Source organism: Lissotriton vulgaris, chromosome 9 (assembly GCF_964263255.1).
Source record: "Lissotriton vulgaris chromosome 9, aLisVul1.2, whole genome shotgun sequence".
In the NCBI taxonomy this organism is placed as follows: Eukaryota; Metazoa; Chordata; class Amphibia; order Caudata; family Salamandridae; genus Lissotriton; species Lissotriton vulgaris.
Window position 1 is genome coordinate 589,732,805 of NC_141697.1, and position 23,920 is coordinate 589,756,724.

Sequence of the window (23,920 nt, forward strand, 5' to 3'; positions counted from 1 at the left end):
ACGGTCATGCTGGGCACTGGTAATTTGGCACTTACAGCTTGAAAATGGTTTTAAGGGCGACTCGTAGCTGCCAAGTTTTCTCAATGCAAATGCATTGTATAATTTGGACTGGAGTTCGACAAGGCCCTATGATTTTATTAAAATGTTATTCTAGATATCCATTCTATATATTCATCCATTCTTCTGTTGTGTGATTCAAGTTTTCCTTCCCCGCAGCTAGCGCACAGCATGGTGAAGTGAGTTAAACCTCTTCAGCCTTTGGCTAACTTCATACTGAGGGTGGCATTCAATTATTTCACAAGGAGTATATCCACACACGAAGTAGTTCCATTAGGCGTTAGGAAGTACTATCCCATTGTGAGCTTTATGAGACTAAAAATGTGTTTTCTTGTATAGCAAATATTTTATGTAGGCTAGGGCCCAGCAAATTCACTTATATTAAAGTTTTACAAAAACATTTGCTAAATATGCATCAGCAAAATTAGAAGGCTGGCCGCCAGTGCCAGACCTATTAGTTTAGCCAATGCTGGTTTATATAGCATTTACTACCACTAACGTTTAGCCACCCTTTTTGGGCAACTATTGAATATGGTGGATTATAGAATAGCTCCCTAATATGTTGTTGGGTCCTGCACCATTGTGCTTACCCTTCGTTAGGAAAGCAGGGAACCAAACAATGACTGAAGTGTGCTCTCTTCAATAAAGTTGTTCAGCCATTCACACAAACCAGGAGTCTTCAATCTTCAAGTAGATTTATTGAAGTAAACAGGATACACAAGTATACATGAGTAGAGGGGTCAAGGTGGTAGCTCCAACTGCCTGAGAAGCAATTCCAATGCCTGACACAAACATTCTAAGCAAGTTTTACATGGAATACATTGACAAGTACAAAGTAAGATTCTAACATCTTTATATAAAGTAAGGGCGCTGAGAAATGATGCACAGACGCCACATATCTCCCTCCTTTTAACAAAAATAGAAAAGAGCACACTTAACAAAACAGTGAGCAGAATGTTTACTGAACATACCTACTAGGAATCCTCCTAACCCTTGAACTCCTTCTGACATCAGGAAAACTCTGACCAATATTTTCAACTGGATTATGAGCAGAGTTGATTCTGGCCAAGCGACCAAAATTCCACCACTGACCATTTTCTAATTTTGCACTGCTGCCTTTAATTGTGACTATACTTGCAGGGTACCTGAATTTTGATTTACCTTTTTGTAGCATCAAAGAGTCCTTGAAACGAACAACACTTATATCTACACTGGTGTTTTCACGCACTGACTATTGCAACGCCCTTTTCCTCAACGCACAAAAAAAGGTCATCTCTAAATTACAAATGGTACAAAATGCCTCTGCCAGAGTTCTTCTGGGCATTCCAAAATCTAGCTCTGTCTCGTGTTACCTGGACCAATTGCACTGGCTTCCAGTCAGAAGTCGCACGAAGTTTAAAGCCCTCTGTATTGTCTATAAGGCAATAAACAATATGGGACCTAAATTCCTTAGAAGTTCCCTCAAGCCTCTGGCTTCTCCCAGAACGCTTCGCTCCAACACGGCTCATCTGCTTCAGATACACAGAACAAGGAAAGTTAACTGGGGAGACAGATGTTTCACCATAGCAGCTGCAAAGCTATGGAACTCCCTTCCTTTGAATATAAAATCTAGCCCATCCCTGATCACTTTCAGAAAACAGCTAAAGACATGGCTGTTCTCTCAACGTTACGATTAATCATTATCCTTCTAATTGCTATCTAGAGTCCTAACTACTGGTGGCAGCTCTTAGCCCTCAGCGCCGAGACACCCAAGGGTAATTGCAGCGCTTTAAAAATTGCATAAATAAATAAATAAGATCACCAACAACAAATTTGACTTCTTTTTTAGAAACAGGCATGGCGAGTTTATTACATCTGCTAACACTGGCTTCTTCGCTACGATTTTTAGCGAGAAAGAATTTCTTGCAACATCACATTTATTATCCAAATAATTCAATTTCCAAAACGGATTGAGTGTAGATACCACTTTTCTCCCTCTCATCAATTCAAAAGGAACACAACCTGATACAGAGTGAGGAGTGGTCCTATATGCCCATACAACATCTCTGATAGCAGACTCACAATCTGTTTTTGCTTTGATGGCACTCTGAATACATTCGACTAGCACCCTGTTGAATCTTTCAACATTGCCATTTCCCTGAGAAAAATAAAAAGGAGTGCGTAAATGTTTGATACCCATCTTTGTCAAAAAATCTTGCATGAGTTGTGAAGTAAATTGAACTCCATTATCTGTAAGTAATTCCTCAGGTGTGCCTTCTCTGAATACATCCTGAAGAAACCAGAATACACAAGAGGCAATAAATAGTAGAAATGTGCAAGTAACAGCGCGTGTTGGTTAAGAGACAAGGGCACTTGCTCAGCCAATTAACCATGAATAAGTGACAGAGAAATGTCACAGGAATGCAAATTGGCAGGAAATAAGTCTTTGAGCCCTCAGAAGTAACAAAGAGGTTACAGTACCTACTTGAATCAGGAAAGCTGAAAGTCCTTTTTATTCTTTTGAAAGGAAACAAAAATGTTCATCCCAAGGTTGTCGCCAAAATTGAAGTGTGCTCTCTTCAATAAAGTTGTTCAGCCATTCACATAAACCAGGAGTCTTCAATCTTCAAGTAGATTTATTGAAGTAAACAGGATACACAAGTATACATGAGTAGAGGGCTCAAGGTGGTAGCTCCAACTGCCTGAGAAGCAATTCGAATGCCTGACACAATTATTCTAAACAAGTATTACATTGAATACATTGAAAAGTACAAAGTAAGATTCTAACATCTTTACATAAAGTAAGTGCACTGAGAAATGATGCAGAGACGCCACAATGACCAACTGTGGGAAGCTACTACCTCAATCCTTGACGCTTTAATACCTCAAATGATTATGGCCTATGTAGGTAATGTGTTTCAGGAGCATAATCAACAATCAACCATTCTTTTTAACATTTTTATTTTCCATGGATCTCACTCTTTGCATTTTACAGGGTGCTTCCAACATTTTACCTCTGTTTATATTGATATTGAGGACAATGATCAATGCTTGCAGAAGATGTTTTGATGGGAATAAAACGGCAACCCACTCACAGTCGATGTTGAGTGAGGAAGTAGGCCATTTTCTTCTTTCAAATCTTAAACTCTATTACATTATATTGCCTACATTAAAGTTTGAAGATAGAATTTGGCTTGAAGAAAACCCAAACTAATATCTCAATAAGATCTTCAATGCACTTGGGTCACATAGAAGAATGCCAAAATCTGCAGACATCTTTTCCCCTTCATTTAAGCTCAGGAAACATTTGTGATCAATTTATGGCAACAAGGAAAAAGACAAGTCAACAAAAACGGAATAACTCAGAGCATGTACTAAGATCTTTTACACCTTTACCACCAATACCCTCAAACAAAACAAATACTTTAGTTCCCCATTGGTAAACTCAGTAAGGAAGATTGTGGAGAAACAAGAATACCGTTGGAGGTTTGTACTTATGGGGAGGAGCCCGAGAGAAAAAAAATGGCAATCTTCAGACAAATTGTTCCATGAAGATCAAAGGTTTGTTCCCTTAAATGCAAAAAAGTGTAGCTTCTCTCCAATATAACTGCTCACAATATCACTCTAAGGCAGAGGTCTTCAAACTTTTGGATGCCAAGACCCCCCTGTCAACATTTACAGGCGTAAGGACCCCCTCCTGACCAAAATTTCTAAACCTCTAGGCAGGGCTACTGGAATTATGAGGCAGGTGAGTACCAAATTATGCGACAGGCTTGACTAAATTGTGTGAGTAGAAAATTTAAATAATGTTCTGTGATGCTGCGTATTTTGGGATAGCATTGCTTTATTATTTTGAAATTTTTTAAACACAGTAACACTGAGGAAAGATTTCACCCCATCAGTACCAGTTTATAACCAAAATACAGCAATTAACATCAGAAAGATGTCTAGTCAACCTTTGTGAAGGGCCTCCCACTCCGCAGGAATACGCGCTGCCACATTAGAAGCTCACCTGTTCATGGCTGGGAGCAGCAAGGGTCCCTTCAAACCCTGGCGGTCTTGTGCAGAGTTAAGCAGTTTACCTATGCCCCTTTCCGCTCACCTCTTCCTTCCATCCCTCTCTTCTCGCCTCTCCTAACCCCGGATCCTTCTCTCACATTGCAGGCAGATGGTTATTAGCCCCAGGACACGTTTTGGTAACAGTAGTGCACTACAAATGTAAATAATAATAGGCAGAAGCAGGGGATCCACTAGACCCAAACTTTGGGGGGTTTAACACTCTAAGCCAGAGCTGGGCCTAGCACTGGTCGCACACGGTGCAACAGTCTTTCCACCTTCTCCACTAATTCCCTCACTACCACTCACCAACAATACACCTCATCTCTCTTTAGCACCTGACAAAATACTCATAGTTTACTCACACTCACTTTTGTGATGTGAATGGTACATCTTCTGTGTACCAGGTACTTTAACCTTCTGCACTGTGTGGGTGACAAGAGTGCCCATGTGACTGCACGGAGAGCAATGCAATAGTGTGAGAGTAGGGTAAAAGGAGTGACTACAGGTTGAGTGAGGTGACCATATGAATTTGGGTTCGGCTGTAAGTGCAGAGTGGGACAAATTCGTGCATGGTTAGTGATGGCCTTGTTTGAGTGAGCTACAGATTGAGCAGTGAGGGGGGGGACAGGTGAGTGAAGTGTCACATGAGTGCAGGATGAGAAGTGTGCTTGTGTGACTGCAGGGTGAGGTACAGAGTGAACAATGCAAGCACATTTTAGTGCAGAGTGATCACTTTGAGAGCAGGGTGAGCGGGTGAATGTTGTGAGTGCATGGTGATCAGTGTGAGTGCATGGTGATCAGTGTGAGTGCATGGTGATCAGTGTGAGTGCATTGTGATCAGTGTGAGTGCATTGTGATTAGTGTGAGTGCATTGTGATTAGTGTGAGTGCATTGTGATCAGTGTGAGTGCATTGTGATCAGTGTGAGTGCATGGCGATCGCTGTGAATGCATGGCGATCAGTGTGAGTGCATTGTGATCACTGTGAGTGCAGGGTGATTAGTGTGAGTGCATTGTGATTAGTGTGAGTGCATTGTGATCAGTGTGAGTCCATGGCGATCGCTGTGAGTGCATGGCGATCGCTGTGAATGCATGGCGATCAGTGTGAGTGCATTGTGATCACTGTGAGTGCAGGGTGAGCGGGTGAATGGTGTGAGTGCATTGTGATCAGTGTGAGTGCATTGTGATCGCTGTGAGTGCAGGGTGAGCGAGTAAATGTTGTGAGTGCATTGTGATCACTGTGAGTGCATGGTGATCAGTGTGAGTGCATGGTGATCAATGTGAGTGTACGGTGATCAGTGTGAGTGCAGGGTGAGCGGGTGAATAGTGTGAGTGCATTGTGATCAGTGTGAGTGCATTGTGATCAGTGTGAGTGCATTGTGATCAGTGTGAGTGCATTGTTATCAGTGTGAGTGCATTGTTATCAGTGTGAGTGCATTGTGATCAGTGTGAGTGCATTGTGATCAGTGTGAGTGCATGGCGATCGCTGTGAGTGCATGGCGATCGCTGTGAGTGCATGGCGATCGCTGTGAGTGCATGGCGATCAGTGTGAGTGCATGGCGATCAGTGTGAGTGCATGGCGATCAGTGTGAGTGCATGGCGATCAGTGTGAGTGCATGGCGATCAGTGTGAGTGCATGGCGATCAGTGTGAGTGAATTGTGATTAGTGTGAGTGCATTGTGATCAGTGTGAGTGCATTGTGATCAGTATGAGTGCATGGCGATCGATGTGAGTGCATGGCGATCAGTGTGAGTGCATGGCGATCAGTGTGAGTGCATGGCGGTCAGTGTGAGTGCATTGTGATCGCTATGAGTGCATGGTGATCAGTGCGAGTGCATTGTGATCGCTGCGAGTGCAGGGTGAGCGTGAAAGTGAAGGCGAGAATGAGAAGTGAGTTGTCTGAAAGCAGAGTACATTCCCAGAAACTTGAAGTGTAGGGTTTCAGATATAAGTTAAACTATTGCTATAATGGCATTAATCAGGGATTGAGGGTGGAGGAAACAAATAATGTGCTGATCCTGCAACAAACTTCCAGTCTTATGATTAGGATTACCAGCTCATTATTTTGATGTCCCAGAAATAAGCAGTCACCCAAAGCTGTATTTTTAGCACTTATCTGTGAATACTTAGAACAGCAAATATAAATAGAAAGCACTTTTAATTGTGTCACTTTTAATTGTGTTCTAGGGTTGCCTCGATGATCCATGACTGAAAATTAAAGAGAACAAAGACAGAAAAGTCACATAACTAATTAATACATACTTTTTCATTTATAGCTCTATTTAGTGTCAAGAGCAGGCATTTTTCTTTTGGCAACCCAACTTTATATTCCTTTTCATTAAATGCATTCTCACACTATAGCAAGAAGTGTAAAAATACAAATGTAAGGAATAGGCACAGTGGGGGCCCAGGGGGTACTGGAACCATAAAAAACATTAAGCCTCTAGCCAGTTTACAAAGGGATGTAAATATGCTAATGGTCTTTAAAGACCTGCGAAAAACTGGGCGTGCCGGAGATAAGACTACAGACACTGCCCAGTCGAGCCCCCAGCAGCTCGAGTTTCACTGCAGCAGCCCTGGCTGAGATACAGGACGGGGGAAGTGGGGGGTTGAAGCCCTGGAGGCCAGGGCAGACGTGTGATTGTGAATGCGCGACCCCCTTCACACCATTCCACGCCCCCCCTGGGGGTCGCGCCCCACAGTTTGAAGACCCCTGCTCTAAGGAGAGATGACTTTGGTATAAATGTATTGCATAGTTCAAGTTTACACTTCTAAAACAGTTATAATACAGGGCCCAGACTTTCCTCTTCTCCCGGTCTCTTGAGAAGAAGTCATTTATCTGGAGGACCAATGTCCATTTACTTTACAACGGGATAATACTTAGAGTGAATCAACCTTACAAGGAGAAAAGGAAGAAGATATGACTGGTAAACATCATCAGTACCTACTCAGAGTGTAGGCTAATCATTGATGCTTAGTGTACTCTTGATAATACAGTGAAATCTGCAAAGGGTTCTTGAAGCTTTAATTGCAGTAAACACAAGTCTACATCACCAGTATATGTGTCATATAGTTCGATTCTAATCAGATCTTGGTCCCATTGATATGGAGCACTATGAATCCATATCATAGGAATCAACGGTGATGCGGTTGCAAAAGAGGTATGAAAAAAAAGAAATCCCCTCCCTCGAGTATCAATAGATATTCAGCTTCTTTAAAAACTAAAGAAAGCATCTCTTCTGGGGAAAAAAAATCCCTGATCTGTCTGGAAAAATCACCTCTAGAATCACATCCTCAACAAGATATCAGTAATAGAATAAAAGTAATAAATTCTGAAGCAGGTAAACCTGCTATCAGAAACAATTGCAACAACATGAGGGAACCAGTTTCATAAAGAGATGTTATTTTAATAAGAATAAGGAGTTAGGACCTCATACAATTAGTGACAGCTCTGGAAAATCTGAAAGTAAAGGAAGGGTACTATACTTTGACATTTATAGAAAGAGTGCAAAAAAAAAGTGTTTCTTAAACAAGTCCAAAATCTTTTTTCTATTAAAACAAACTCCCAGTTAGCAGACATTAATTTGCAGGATCAACTCCTAGAACAATGGTTTAGCCACAAAAGTTACAAAAGTGTACATGTTAATCCCTTTTGCAAACAATACAATTGTAAAAGCGACTTACTTTCTCAAACAAGTGAGCCTAGAAATTATTATAGAGGAGACTAGTGCCTAAACTTCAGCTATCCCACTAACCACCCCCGCCCCCTTGTATTCCATTCAGGTCGGACCTCTTCCCAAACAAGCACTGGCATAGGTCTCGCCTTTGAGAGGTATTGGCTTTGGCAACATTTTGTAGCCATGTTGTACAGCAGCACAGATGCTTTGCTATGTAGCTTAAACTAATTTTAAATAATACCAATAGAAAAGGAGCACATTTCTCAAAGAAAGGCCAGTACACTGAACATTTTTTCAGTACCAAAGAATTTTTGTTCCAAATTTATTAAAGAAAGAACATCATATAATATCATTCATTCAATTTCATCAAATCTTTTCAGATAATTTCATCAATTCTTTTCAGCCTACGCGTTTCAGCCTAACCCGGACTTCATCAGGGCTTGGTCAATTCTTGTTGGACCTTTATTTATATCACAAGTCAAACATACATCTTTTTTAAGAGCTCCCATGAATAACCTCTTTATTTCATGTAACTGTATTTTCTGCTCCTCGTAACCGGCAACAATGCCCCAGTTAGTCGGATTGATATTCCCACCCAAAATTTTTGTTCTGGAAGAATCAGTACTGAGGGTAGTCAATCAATACCATGCGTATGATATAACGGAAATAAATTCAATCTTCACATCCGAGCCTTGTGAAAGCCCAGGGGGGCGAAATGTACGTCGACTGCTGCGGTTTTCCATGTTCAAAGAAATGAAATAAAGCAAACAAAAGGACCGGATTCAAGACTATTTGTGGACTTCTACATAAAGGATATTGATCTATTGCGAATTGAAACACAATGTGGAGAGGGAAAAGAAACTTTATTCATCTATCGATTCTCTAGTGCCTTTGGATAATAGTTACAACCATTTGGTGTGCTTCAGTGTATTTTGGTTCAATATTGTTCTAGGGTGTTTCAGTCCTAGTGGAAGCATACCCTGGTGGGTGTGTATTGTGACACCATGGGAGCACCCTAAACAAATGTTTTTATTGAATGATATAGGTTAAAACTATTGTGAATGGATGTTCAGGTCATAGAGCAAACCCACAATTTCTTGGAATGAGGTTTTAGTTCAACACCCCTGTGATTTTGAGCATATCAGTTAATTTCCTCATGCGTCAAAAAGAAAATGATAAAAAAAATCCTATCACATATAGAAAGGATGTATGACGTTACAACGCATACTTTTACCACGCATACCATTACAACGCGGTATTTACAACGCATACCGTTACAACGCATAGCGCTTAGAGGTGCTGGATAGTGGTAAGTATAATTTTATATTCCAACTCCAGTCCCCGTGGACACTAGGGAAGGTGTTGGATATAAAATTATACTTATTCCCTATCCTAGAGCGCCCCCCAGCGCAATGCGTTGTAATGGTATGCGTGGTAATGCCTGCGTTGTAGTGGTAGTGCGTGGTAAAAACTTTGTTGTAAACGTTGTATACCATATAGAAATCAACAGTGCCTATGTCCATGCCTTAGTGAAAATACATTTGGAAGCAGATGACATCTGTTGTCACAATAAAAGCAAATAACATCAGTTGTCACAATAAACATCCATTTCAAAGTAGAAAAGGGCTTCTTTGAAGTCCGTGTCGCATAGTAAAACAAAGCTACAAACTGCAAGAGTTTAAACAATACCAGGGAAGATGGAAAAAAATAAACGCAGTGCCTCAATCACAGCGCAAACAGCAAAAGGACAGCAGAATCTGAAGCAATCAGTACTTGGTCAATGCTCCAACCAAAAGAAGAGGAAGTGAAGCCAGTATGCGGTGGCCAATTGGAAGGCAGCAAACAAAAGTGACACTGAAGCCAACTAATGTTAAGCAACGGGCAGGCTGGAAACCCCTTGTTGTATACAATATCTCTTGCAAGCAAGAGCACGTGCGCTGTCACAGGCAAGACCTAGTAAAATTAAAAAGGTATAGGGGTTCCTATTTAGACCAGGAAGTGGACCAAAACGGCTTCTTGATTCACTCAAGCTCTAAAAGGCAAACCTGTTACTAGTATTCTCAAATGAAAGTGTCTACAGGTCTAAAGAAAATACTTTAATTGTATCTTGTGTCAATTCTTATCATAACACTACTCTGCTCGTTTTAAATCCTCATCTTTCAATGATGTTTTATAATCTGTGGACAATACTAGCAGCACAAATCCTGTAAATTGGGATGTACATGGTTTTAGTTAAATGAAAAAAAATCAGGTTATCTTAATAAAATTCTAGATGAAAATGAAATTGTAATGCTTAAGAAAAGTTGTTGTGAAAATTGCCTGACCAACATCACTGATCTTCCTGGAACTCAAACTACTACTGGCTGGAAGTCAGGTAGTCCTATACAACTAATATCTACAAAATAACCATAAAAATCTGTATGGTTAAAACAAAATGTCCATCACTGTTGATTTGTGTGGTTAGGCTAACATCAAACAGGTAAACATTTGCAGTACTGGCTTTAATCAATGTTTACACACATACATGTAAACATCACGGTAGCACAGTCCTTAGCAGAGTTGATTACTGCAATGCCCTCCTCCTTGAGTCCCCAAAGTTTCTGCTTGCTAGGATGCAGAGGTTACAGTCAACTGCAGCTAAATTAGCACTAGGCTGGTCTAGAAGGTCCTCTGCCTCCTTGGCTTTGACGGAGCTGCACTGACTGCCTGTGAAACAAAGAATCCAGTTCAAATCACTCTGCCTGGTATTTAAGGCCTTGCATGGATTGGGGTCTACCTCCTTGCAACGGAAATTTGAGGGGTATGCTCCTGTTCGAACATTACGCTCCTCTGGGGCAAATCTGATCAAAATCCCTAGATTTAAAAAAGTTAGAGCTGGTGGTAGATCCTTTGAGGTCGCAGCTGCTAAGCTCTTCGGGTTGAGCTGAGACAAATTAGTGATCTCCTGCCATTTAGAAGGAAGCTGAAAACATGGCTATTTCCTAAGATCTAGGGTTTCTGAGGTCCTGAAGGAGGTAGGCCAGGTCAATTCACTTTAGTGCCAGGATGCCTGACAGGTGACAGTGCGCTCTATAAATGCAATAAATAATAAATCAGATGTAGACAACCTAGTATTATATACGGAAAACAATCTTGATAGATTGAAAACTATTTAAGCTAATTCCTCTTATAATTGGCAATATTATCTCTGACTTTCTGGAATCATGAAACGTTCCTACAGCTGATTTTCCAATCTGCCATCCCTCAAAAGAAGCTGAACACCTATTAAATTTGCCAACTGAGAATGTCTTAGTCTGTCTGAAAAGCCTAGCGAGATGGCTAGCCCTGCAGACTAGAAATTTAATATTGGACAACAGCAATGACTTACTAATTATATATTTGTTTCAGTGTTTTATTGTATTTTTTTTAATTTACCTGTGGATGGTAGTGATCATTGGCTTTTACAGATATCTATAAAATTAAAACTAGAGTTACCGGTAATGGAAGCCCTTTCTGTCCAAGTGAATTGTTCACAAAGGCACAGTGAGAATAGATGCTTTGTATCAACATAAACTATCAACTTATTTAGAGTCTTTAGATAAATGTGTTATATTCCATAGCAGCAATGATTAACTTGGGTGGTACAAAAAGACAACTGGAAAACCTGTTGTCCAATTTGTAGCTTAATTTTTAAAATTGGAGAAATGGGGGAGAAAAATTAAGGGTAAGAATGACCATAAATGGTTTGATGCAGTCCAGCCAACTTTCAAAAAGCAAAAGGTCCAAAACTCAAAGGCTTAAGGACTGTAACCCTAATCTTGTTGGCAGATGGAGTAAACTTAAGAATATAAAAAACCTGATTACACCGAGAAAGGTTATTATAAAAAAAATTGGAAAGCCATTAATGAGAGTTTTGAGATTTAGTTTACTTTATGGTAAATTATAAATGTATTTACAACAAATCATGAGTCCCAATGAAGAATGGGTAATCAATCTGAACAATCATAATGGGTCACTGAATTTCCAGGCTCCCTCATATATATTTTTTACACTTTAGTTAAATTATTTTCCTTTTATATTGTGTTGAAGACAATCCAACCTGTGTGGCTGGCCCTGACAATTTGAAATGAAATGAAAATAGCTTTATTCGATTTTTAGGTATAAAATCATAAAAGCACATTGCAAAATATATACACCGTTACATTTCAATTCATATCACAGTAAATAACATTATAGCATAAAAACTTTAAAGGAGGTCAGATACCAAGTCGATAGTATATCAAGTCAGTCCAGATGAGAATACCCCTCACCCCGGCGCCGTTTCAACCCACCCAAAAGTTACTCTCTTCATTAATCTTGTATGGCAGTGAAGTGATTCTCTGGGATAAAAATCAGATAGACCCCAGGTGTGTATAGATCCATCTCCTATCTGTGGTTTCCAAGTCTGTAGGTATGGGACAACATTGCTATTTTTAAACCTTATCAGCACCAGATCGCCAGATCTCTCTTTTCGAAGCGGACCTAGCCATCCCACCCTTCTAACACAATGTATTCTGCCGTCGATGTCAGGGGGCAGGGGTCTATTCTTTGTTAACCAAAACAGTGCCTTATTTCTTAACTCCTGTTGACTTTCAGTTTTTCCATTTGTGAGCTCAGGCACACCAGAAAAGATACACACAAACTGGGCAGCCTCCGGTGGTAAATGGATGTGATTTGATTTACGTGGCATGTTCCCTGTGTTGGGAAGTGGCCCTTTGGGAGGAATGGTTACTTTGTTCGGCCCCGTTTCAAGGGAACAACTATGTGTTGTTATTAGTTTAGCGGGAACTTTCTCTATGGGTGGAGATAGCATGGCTGGGACTGCCTGTCGAAGTTGATGGTGATGAATATTACTTTGGGGAGTTGTTAAAGGGGTTACGGTGTCGCGTAACGGCTGTAAATGATTGGTGCCAGCCATACTTTTTAGGAGTAGCAAGTTTGTCTTGGTCATTTCCTCTAATGCCCCGATCCTATCCCCAAGATTGTTCATTCTTTCTATTAAAGGGTGTATCACAGAGTTAATCATAGTTTGTAGCTGGGCCAACAAGGTTGGTGAAGTTGGGGATGCAGACAGTTTTTTCTGCTTTACTTGGGTGCCTGTGTCTTTGTCCACTGGTCGTTTTCTTTTACCAGAGGGGTCCTGGAGAGACATCATGGGGTTCATGTTACCTGTATCAGGTGGGCAGAAGGAAGTACCCAGGAGATTTCCATAGGGTGGAGATAATGTACTGGACTGGGGGCTTGTGATGACTGTAGGACAAAAGGATGCATTAATGTGCTCCGATGTAGACTTAACAGCAGCATACTTGGAATTGCATAGACTATTAAGTTCCTCCAGAAATGATAGATTTGGTGATACGGCGGCTGACTGTGGGGGAGTGAAAACAGTATTGGAACAGTCAGTAGACAATCGTTCACGTTCTATTCTTACAGGTTGTTGGACAGTAGATGGAGTTGTCTTGATTAAGTAATGGACCATCGTCCCCTTAGCCATGACCCTTGTCAAAGTAGGAATTTTCCGGCCACCCTTAGAAGACATAGGGTAAATAGCAGCAGGCACCTACAGGGACCAGGAATTTCTTAACACAGGTTTTTTACCTCTTTTAGTTGCACGGCCAAGGGGGGTGGCCCGTCCCGGCCTCTTCTGGCCTCTGATGGTCCCGCCCTTGTCCCGGGCTTAGCCCGGCGTCCCGCGGAGCGGAGCGTAGCTCTCCCTTAAGGCGCCTCCTGGCGCTTCCCTGTTGCGTGGGAGCAGCGCCGCCGCTAGGGCCGCCGGGATATGTAGTCCCGGAGCGGCGGCGCTCTAGGCTGGTCAAGTGGACTCCTGGCGGTGGCGGCACGAGTGAGGGCTTGCTCTCCTCCCCCCTCCTCGGTGCCGGTAAGTTTTTCGTGCCCCCGCGCTCCGCCGAGCGTAGCTCTCCCTTAAGGCGCCTCTTGGCGCTTCCCTGTTGCGTGGGAGCAGCGCCGCCGCTAGGGCCGCCGGGATATGTAGTCCCGGAGCGGCGGCGCTGTAGGCTGGTCAAGTGGACTCCTGGCGGTGGCGGCACGAGTGAGGGCTTGCTCTCCTCCCCCCTCCTCGGTGCCGGTAAGTTTTTCGTGCCCCCGCGCTCCGCCGAGCGTAGCTCTCCCTTAAGGCGCCCCCTGGCGCTTCCCTGTTGTGTGGGAGCAGCGCCGCCGCTAGGGCCGCCGGGATATGTAGTCCCGGAGCGGCGGCGCTGTAGGCTGGTCAAGTGGACTCCTGGCGGTGGCGGCACGAGTGAGGGCTTGCTCTCCTCCCCCCTCCTCGGTGCCGGTAAGTTTTTCGTGCCCCCGCGCTCCGCCGAGCGTAGCTCTCCCTTAAGGCGCCTCCTGGCGCTTCCCTGTTGCGTGACAATTTGCCCTGACAATTTAATCGCAAGCACAACTTTAGTAAACATTAATTGGTGGGCAGACCCATTAGTGCAGATTTTCAATGGATTGTTAAATCTGGTAAAATACTGCACTCATGAAAGGGGTGCTATCTAAATCAATTTACAAGAAGCAGTGTAAACCTTACATCAAATTAGGAGAGAATGTGGCTTTGAGGTCAGAGCTACTTCACTTGGAACTGGGGAACCAGTTTTGAGTCTTAACATAATTCTGGGAAAATCACTTAATCTACCCATACCTAAAAAAATGATTGTGACCTTGTGTAATGTAACTGGTATTCATGTAAAGTACTCAAATACCTTCGGGTCAAGTTCTTGCTATATAAAACTGCAATTGGTTTTTTAAATGACAAACTCGGTAGTCTGAATGATGCATTGTCTAAGGTGTTAATTAAAATAGTAGTATTTCGCATGGAAGAGTGGATACATGATGATAATAGGATACTAGTCGAGCATGGTGGATTCAGAGGGACTCTCAACAGGAGATCTGCTTTGTACTATGGCAACCGTTGAAATCGGTATATCTAACAGAAAATTATGTTTTTCTCCAACTCTGCACAGCCTTTGATATTGTGGATTGCAGGTTCCTCTGGTTGAAACTCAGTTCATGGAAAATCATGCCATATCTTCTGCCTATTTTAGAGATGCTTCACACTTCGAATCGGGCTCATGTTGACACTGATCATGCAGGGCGACAATCCAATCAAATTCAAATACAAATGGTCTCCCACAAGGGTGTGTATTAGCCCCAACCCTCTTTGGATTATATTTAACAGATATTTCCAGTATTTTGCAGCTTATTAACTCATTTTCGATTAAGAACTGTGGAATCCATAGACAATATTCACTTCATGAAATGATCTTTTCATTGTGGGCTGCAATCCAATCGGCTTCAAAAGATCAGATACACTTTTCAGATACTGTAAATACGTTATATTATTTTCTTATTAATGTAGAAAAATCAAAAAATTGCAATCTTTGGCAAAAACAGTCAAAGTTAACTTTGGAAATGGGGTGTATTATATGGTGTGGTTGTGTGACCTCGTCCTATAATGCACTTACCTACCCCTTACGATCAGGATTTTTTTTTAAACCCTTAGCTCAACCCTGGGGAGCTATGGTTGTAAGCAGTCAGGCTTATAAAAAGAAACAAGAGTAAGAAAAGCATTTAAACAACAACAAAACAATTGCAGAATAAGCTGCACGACACACAAGAAGTCTGACAACAATTTATAAAAATAGAGTTGGTATATATATATTTATTTTATTTAGATACCAAAACAAAAAAGATCCACTGGAGGGGTCCGGAAATACAACATTTACCAAGTACAGTAAATAGACACTTTTGACTTAACCGCAAACAAGCGCTGGCAAATTCAACAAATTTGACACGTTGAAACTTTTTCAAGAAAACCTGGGTTAGTGTGAATGCAGTTACCTCGAGTTATTTTCCGTGACCATCTCTGGCAGGGAGCCAGTCAAGGAGAACAGCGAGGTCAAAGTACCCAAAGCAGAATCCTGCTGGGCCAACAAAGTATGAACAGGAGAGCATCTGACAGAGAAGCAGACATGGGGTCAATTGACAGTTCTGTACAATACTTACAAAATTTGTTCCATCGGCAGGCGTATACCGATTTCTCGGAGGGATGCCTGGCTACCCGAATAACTTCACAGACTTCGGGAGGAAGGACAAAAGCTGTTGACTGTCACTGCACAATCTCCACACAAGGAGGCGGAGAGTGGTCAGGTTCGGGTGGAGGACCCGCCCCTGCTGCTGCGACAGAGGATTATACCAAACGGCAGCCTGATCGCAGGATCAATGCTCATAGCCGCAGCTTGGGGTACCAAACTCTCTGTGCCCAATCCAGAGCCACAAGAATGACTTGTGCCCAGTCGCTCCTGATCTTCTTAAGCACTCTGGGCAGGAGTGGTAGGGGCGGAAAGGCGTATAGGAGGCCTTAGCTCCACTTGTGATGAAAAGCGTCTACGAGCGAGAGCCTCCTTGGAAACTCCAACGAGCAAAACTGCTGACATTGCACATTCTGTTCGGAGACAAACAGATCTAACCAAGGCTCTCCCCACGACTGAAAGAGACCTTTTACCACCTCTGGATGGAGACGCCACTTGTGATTCGCAAAGCACCTTCGGCTAAGTTAGTCTGCTCTGGTGTTCAGAGTGCGGGCCAGATGTTGAACCACCAGGTAAATGCCCGGTTGTTCCAGCCAAGTCCGGAGACTCAGGGCCTCTTGACAGAGTCCACAACCAGACTCCACCCTGTTTTTTGCAGTACCACATGGCGGTAGTGTTGTCCGTGAACACCTAAACTAGCCTCCCCTTGATGGAAAGTAAACAGACTTTGAGTGCCAATCGGATCGCATAAAGCTCCAATAGGTTGATATGAAGCTTGGCTTCCGCCGGAAACCAGAGTCCTATAATATACACCTCCCTCAGCTGGGCGCCCCTCCCAAAAGAGACACATCCATCACTACTGTGAGATCTGTATGGGGAAGGGAGATGAGTCTCCCACAGACCCAATCGAGGTTTGTGAGCCACCACTGCAGATCTTTTGCAATGCGCTCTGATATCTGAACCAGGTCGGTGTGATTTCCTCTATGCTGTGCCCTTTACAACTTCAGGTTCCATTGCAGAGCCTGCATGTACAACCTTGCATGGTCCACCAACAGGATGCAGGAAGCCATGAGGCCCAACAGCCTCAGCCTCAGCCTCAGCCTCACAGTCTGTCTCACCGAAATCCAGGATAAAGGCTGAAACATCAGTATCATCGCCACTCGGGAGGATAGATCAGAAACTGCACCATGTCCAGAACCACCCCAATGAAGGGGAGCATCTGAGAGGGAATCAGGTGATAGTGAACCCGAACAAGTGCAGGAGGTTTGCCATAGTCTGCAAGTGGGAGATGACTGCTTGGGACGAGCCCACCGTCAACAACCAGTCGTCGAGATAAGGGAAGACTGGAACCCTTGATCTCTGCAGATGGGCTGCAACCACCGCCATCACCTTTGCGAATACTCAAGGGGCACTGGTGAGGTGGAAGGGGAGCACGGCAAACTGAAAGTGCTTGTGGCCCACCATAAACCGCAGGTAGCGACGACCGGCAGGCAGGATGGGGAAATTAAAAAAAGCATCCTGCAAGGCCAGCGCTAACATCCAGACTCCCAGGTCCAGGGCAGACAGGACCTGAGCTAGGGTGAGCATTTTGAACTTCTCCTTTTTGAGGAAGTATTTGAGGGCTTTGAGGTCGAGGATAGTACGGAGGCCCCCATCCTTCTTTGGGACCGGAAAATAGCAGTGAGTAAAAACAGCCTATTTCTGACCTGGGAAACCTCTCTATAGCTCCTTTGGCCAAGAGAGTTTTGACTTCCACACGGAGTTAGGCAAGGTGTTCCTCTGTCAGTCTGGAGGCATGGATGGAGGGGTAGTCTCCATGGGGAGGGAGTAGCCCCTTCGGACTATTTGCAACACCCACCTGTCCGAGTTGATGTTTCGCCAGTGGTGGAGATAATGGCGTATTCTGCCACCAACTGGCCGTGAATGATCCTGAAGGATCAGACTTTGAGGGTTTTGCGGTGGAGGCGAGAATCGTGGCTTGGCTGGACTTCTGGCCACCCAACTCTAAGGTCAGGGTGAACCATGTCCATGTCCCCGCAGAGGTAGCTGAACTTGCGGGGTGGCCAGAATAGGGTTGGCGCAGTTGATAGCCCCTTCCATAGGTACAAAAAGCAGACTGACTGGGGTGTTGTGATGAGGCCCAAGGAATTGGCAGTAGCCTGTGCGTCCTTGAAATGCTCAAGTGCTACATGGAAGAGGGTGGGCAGTGAGGTAATCTGGGTTGCCTGCTGCAGGGCAATGGCAGCAGGCAATTGTTCTCTTCACAGGAGCCCCTGTGCTGGGCTTGAACCAGGTGCCCAGGAGAACATCTGTCAAGGCCTAATTGAAAGGCAGAAAAGGTTTCAGGGCAGTAGACACGAGGCTGCAGGACATCTGTCAAGAGGTTAGTCTTGACTGCCACCGTAGGAAGCTGCAGGTCCAAGACCTCCACAGCCCAATGCACCACCATAGCGGAGAATGCCCCCTCCTCCGTAGCCAGATTGGGGGGGAAACAGCATGCCAGAATCTGGGGAGGTGTCCAGGCCACTGGCATCACCCAGTTCCTCAAACCAGTCCATGTCCTGTGGTGGCAAGATTTCTGCGGGATCCTGCTCCCCCTCCAATCCTCCTCATCCATTCCTAACCCTTGGGCAGGTTAAACATGGAGCCGTACAGCTCTGCTGGCACCTGTGGATGTCCGACTGGCTCCGTGGCATCAGGAATGAGGATTGAGGAGGTCTCGCCTGTGAGCACCGGTGACGCCGAGGACCTCGGCTGCAGACATAGCACCGATTAAAGTTTGCTTTGATGGTGCACCCGGCCCCGGTCCGGACCCAGAAACGGGTCCAGTAGGAGGCCGTGGCCAGAGCAGATGCCGCAGAACCCACGGGGACTCCTTCATCGGAACCTGTAGGGCTCGAAGGTACGCCAGCAGGGTCAGGCCACCCGAATATGGTACACATGGCGTCCAAGAACTCCTTAAGTTGGGCGGGGGTTGCTTACGGCCCCGGAAAGGGAGGGAAACTCAGAGCAGACTCAGGCACCTGCTCCGCGGAGCGGGGCCTCAAATACAGAGGTTTCTCCATTTCATCACACGCGGATGTCACGAAGTCAAAGCACACTTCGACTTCTTGTGATGCCTCTTACCTGACAACTTGGGAGAGGACTTCGATCCACCGGAGCAGTGCTCGGACCTTCCTCTTGACCGAGATAGAGTGGGCGACTTCTGCGGCACTAGTCCCTCAAAGCTTTCGAGGCCATGGCCTGGCTATCAGAGCACAACTTGGTGTTGTGGTTGCGCTTCGGGCACCATAGACACACTGAGTGGGGGTCTGTGACAGACATGGCGCAGTGACAGGCACCACACGGCTTGAACCCTGAGGTCTTCATGCTAGACATCAATAGCACACCAAAAGAAGTAGACAAAAATTTGAAAAAAGCCTGTAAAAAAATGACAGGGGGTAAGCTCTCTTCAACAGATCTGTGATGGCTGGTGCGGAAAGAAAAGAACTGACGTGAGCGCGACAGAGTGGCGGTTATATTGACGATGTCACGACAACGAACACAATGCCGACGTCGTGTCAACCGATGCCTCCTACCGGCGTGCAGGGCTACTACTAAGAAAAAATCTTCTGGATCCAGCCTGATTCCTGGAAGTTCAAAGGTAAGGAATCTGCAGCTAGATGTCTATCAGATGACATCAGTTTCATGTTTTTACTGTCAGAATAGGTCAAATACATGTTCTGCCCTAGAATATACTCTGTTTTTAGGATTTTGCCACAGGCACAGAGGTCTTATTAGCATGCCTCAATACTCTCTCCGACTCAAATAACTAGCAACATCAACCTGAAACCTTTGGGGGTGAACATACAAAAAGAGGCATTGCCTTACAACTTGATACCTGGGAAATGAGACAATCCAAGAAGTCCTTAAGTGAGATGATCACTTTGACTCATTAAAAATTAAATCCAACCTGGAAATAGGAGCCTTAATTAAGTTCAATATAAACATGATGGCTACCCCTCGGTCCTATTTATCAAGGCCCATAAGACCACGATACCACCTATGGCATTGTACGAATCCAAATTGCTGTATGTTGATCCAAGAGTTTCCTGGGTTTCTTCAAAAATGTATTGCCAGTAATTTACTAAAGGGTTTAAAATGACCAAAGATTTTCATCAAATAAAACAAGAAATTGAAACAAGGTCCACTTTTCCTACGGAAGCCTTCTTGAATCGAATTGCATTTAGATTATCAATGAAAATTATATGGATTAGCTATTAAAAAAAAATCTAAAAAAATCAATAGCTCCAGTGCTAAGCACCCTGGGTCATGTAGAATTATTTCCATACTTAAAGGATATTTGAGATATGTGGTGCTAACATTTTGTTTGGTTTTAAACTTCCCCTTGTTTCCCCTTCTGTAAAAGAGTTCAATCGAAAAATTCAGTTAGCATATGCAATGATTTCTGGAAATCATAAACATACACCCAATAATGGACTGTGGATTACTACGAGAGCTTCGGAAGACATTTTTAAAGCTGTATTTTCTAAAATATGATGCTTTGAATCTCTTAGTCAAATCAAATCAAAAAAGACTTTATTCGGTTATATTTCATAAATAACCATAAAAGTACATCAGATCACATAAAAAGAGAAAAAAAAATATTAGTCAATATGGAATATTTTGACGTAATAAGTCTTTGGTGTTTTTTATGGGCTTTTGAAAACAGTATTTTATTTTAAATTAACTGTCTAATTGTTTTACAAACAAATCTGTCCTTATAAACAGTCTTTGCCAAACTGATTTATATATTTGATTTTTTGCAGCATTTACTTGTAAATCTTGCGTTTCTGGAAATCTGTGAAACCACAGTTGTCAATTCATAGTATTGTTGGTGGACTTTCATAGACCATTGAAGTCGGCCCGTTCTCAATTGATTCATTTACATTTGAGTTTAATAATTTGTTGCTTTCAAGTGACACCTTGTTGTTTTTTATAAGATTCTGTTTAATATATACTTTATAGAACAAAATACAGTATTGTGTTTGGGTGAAAGGAAAGCCTTCCCATTTGTTTAGCAAAGAGCTTGGAAAACAAATATGGCACAAGAGATGTCTTTTCCTTGGCACTCTTCCTTTCAAAGTAATATTTACAGCATTTAATACACACCCTAGGAGGTAGGGGTTTTCACTGCGTAAATGGGAGAACAGAGTCAGACTCACCGGCAGGAAAAACGTTTATCCAAGGGCAACAGAACTGCCCAATCGACTACATATTCCTGCAGGCTTGGAACTTTCACCAAATTAGGGACTTTAAGTTAGATCAAAAAGAGGTGAGTGATCACAAACTCCTACACATAGTAATATCGGGGGGAAGAAAATTACAGAGAGAAACAGTGATTACCCAGGAGGTGGAGTACCCCAAACGCGTGACAACACGTTTAACACAGGAATATATAGAAAAACTGAAGGCCATGCAATCAAAAATGGCACCTGAAAACTGTGAGAATAAAAATCTGGAATGGTTTATTCGCAGAGCCCAATGGAAAAAAGCGTTCCTAACCCTACTTACCGTCTCCTCCACCAGGAAAACAACTCATGGCCTAACTCTCTCTATCCCACCCTCCCACCTCTTCCCTGGCAGGACTACCATTACTATCTATAACAACGGGATTGTCCTTATTCAATCCACGGACAAGAACCTGGAACTACTAGACAACCTATTCCCCAAGTTCAAAGAGCACCTCTCCAATCCGCGGACCCACACCCTGATCTCCACCAGCACCATCACCCCTGACATCGCAGCCCCCACCCACAACACCTCTACCCCCAGCACCCCAGTAAATAGCCCACCCGCTGTTAACACCCCACATTCCCCAACGACAGACTCCCCCAGCACCCCAGTAAATGGCCCACCTGCTGTGTCTAACACAAACGCCGCCACCTCTTATACTAACCGCCCCTCTAACGTGATCCCTTTTACCCCCACTCACATCCCCTCTATCCCTCTCCTCCCTGACATAACAACCCACACCTGCAACACGCCTCCTGCACACACCACCGCTCGGAGTCTATCCACCCTCCCCTCCCATCCCCCCCACGACAGACGCCCTCCCCTCCACAGCACCCTCCCCACTCTCACCCGCGACACTCCCACACCTGACAAAATAACTCTCACCCACAACACGCCACCATCTGATAACATCACCACTCAAAGCCTATTCACCCCCCCTCCCATACCCCCTACGGCGAACACCTTTCGCCCCCCAGCCCCCTCCCTACTCCCACCCACGACACTCACACCCTCCCAACGACACACACAGAACATACCACCTCTCCTACCTTAGCATCCCCCTCTCTCCCACCGCCTACTCTCAGCCCTCACTACCCTCCGGTCTCCCCCACTGTCTTCGGCCTTCACTCACTCTTCCACTCACCGGCTCCCTCTCCCACAGGCAGCACTACCTATGCCTCCCACCCACCGCCATCACCGCCTGCTTCACTCACACCCCCCGCCAATAACGCCATTATATCCCCCCCTTCGATTCCCTGCCCGCTTTCTAGCTCACTATACACCACCTTCGCCATCCCCAATGCTCCCCCTGACCAGACTTTACCCACCCTCCAACAAGTCAAAGAGGATATTCTACAAATCAAAAAGATGTCCGCGCAATCAAAGACCTGCTCTCATCACAGCCCAGTCCTCCTCCCATCATCCCTCTACCCTACAAAGGACGCACCCGCCCTACATACCCTCGCCTCCAACGTCACCCGCGTTGGCCGACTATCCCCGTTCGCAACAACTCCCACCGCCCCCGCCGTGTCCCCAACCCACTGTCGGACCGCGAACTATGCTCACTACTACGCTCTTATGGCTCGGGTCCGGTAAAACACATACCCAGCACACACATCCCCATACCCACTATTCTTACAAACCCTCTGAGGCTCCCAACACTCAACAACAGAGGTTCCGTCCCTAACAACCTCAGAAAAGTTCCCCTCACTCTAGAAAGCTCGACCACCCCTCTCTCTCCCAAACTCAAATGCATCCTACTCAACTGCAGATCGGCCCAGAGACACTCCTCCGACATCGCAGATCTCGTCTCAGATAGGGATCTGGACCTAGCCATTCTAACAGAAACTTGGCTCACTGAAGCCTCTACTCCGATTATGGACATACTAGTCCCCCCCAACTATCACATCATCAGGTTAGACAGGTCTTCAGACAAGACGGGCGGGGGAATTGCATGCATCTTTAAAAGCAACCTCTCCGTTACTAAAGTCTCCTCCCCCTCCCTCTCCTCCTGTGAACTCCTCTGCCTCGACATTACAGGCGAGGCCAAACAAGTCTGTGCTCTACATCTCATCTATCACCCGCCTGGTGACAATCTCATATTCACCCAACAACTCATGGACATGATCACTTCCAATGCCGGTCGGCAGACCACCCAAGTCTACCTGGGTGACTTCAATCTCCACTGGAACGACCAGAAAGACACAGTGGTAAACAGTCTCAAAACTTTCCTTAATGCACTTGACCTCACCCAAATATGCGATAGACCAACACACGACAAAGGCGCGATACTTGATCTCATCATTGCCAAAGAGAATTCTACACAACTGGAGACGATTCTACCCTGCGACTGGTCAGATCACCACATTATCACCTTCTATATCAATGAAAAAGTTAAACCTAACCCGACTCAACCAATCAAATCCAAAATATGGAAAAGGGACATGAAGAACCTCAACGCCTCTACTCTGCCTCCCCACATCGGCAATCTGCTCCTTCCCCCTTCAGGTGCCGCGGATGTTCAATCACTGACTGACCACTACCTTGAATCTATGAATACATTAGTCAATGAAGTTGCCCCACTGCAACTGAAGAGAGTCTCCACCAAAACTTCCAACCCCTGGTATGACGACAGACTCAATGACGATAGGCGGTCGATGCGAATGGCAGAGCGCACTTGGAGAGCGGACCCCTCAGCACTGCACCTCAAAAGGCTCAAAAACAAGAGAAATGCCTACTTCAGGATAATAAAGCGCACAAAATTGGACTTCTTCAGCCGCCAATTGGACCAAGCAAAAAACAGGCCAAGAAAACTCTTCGAA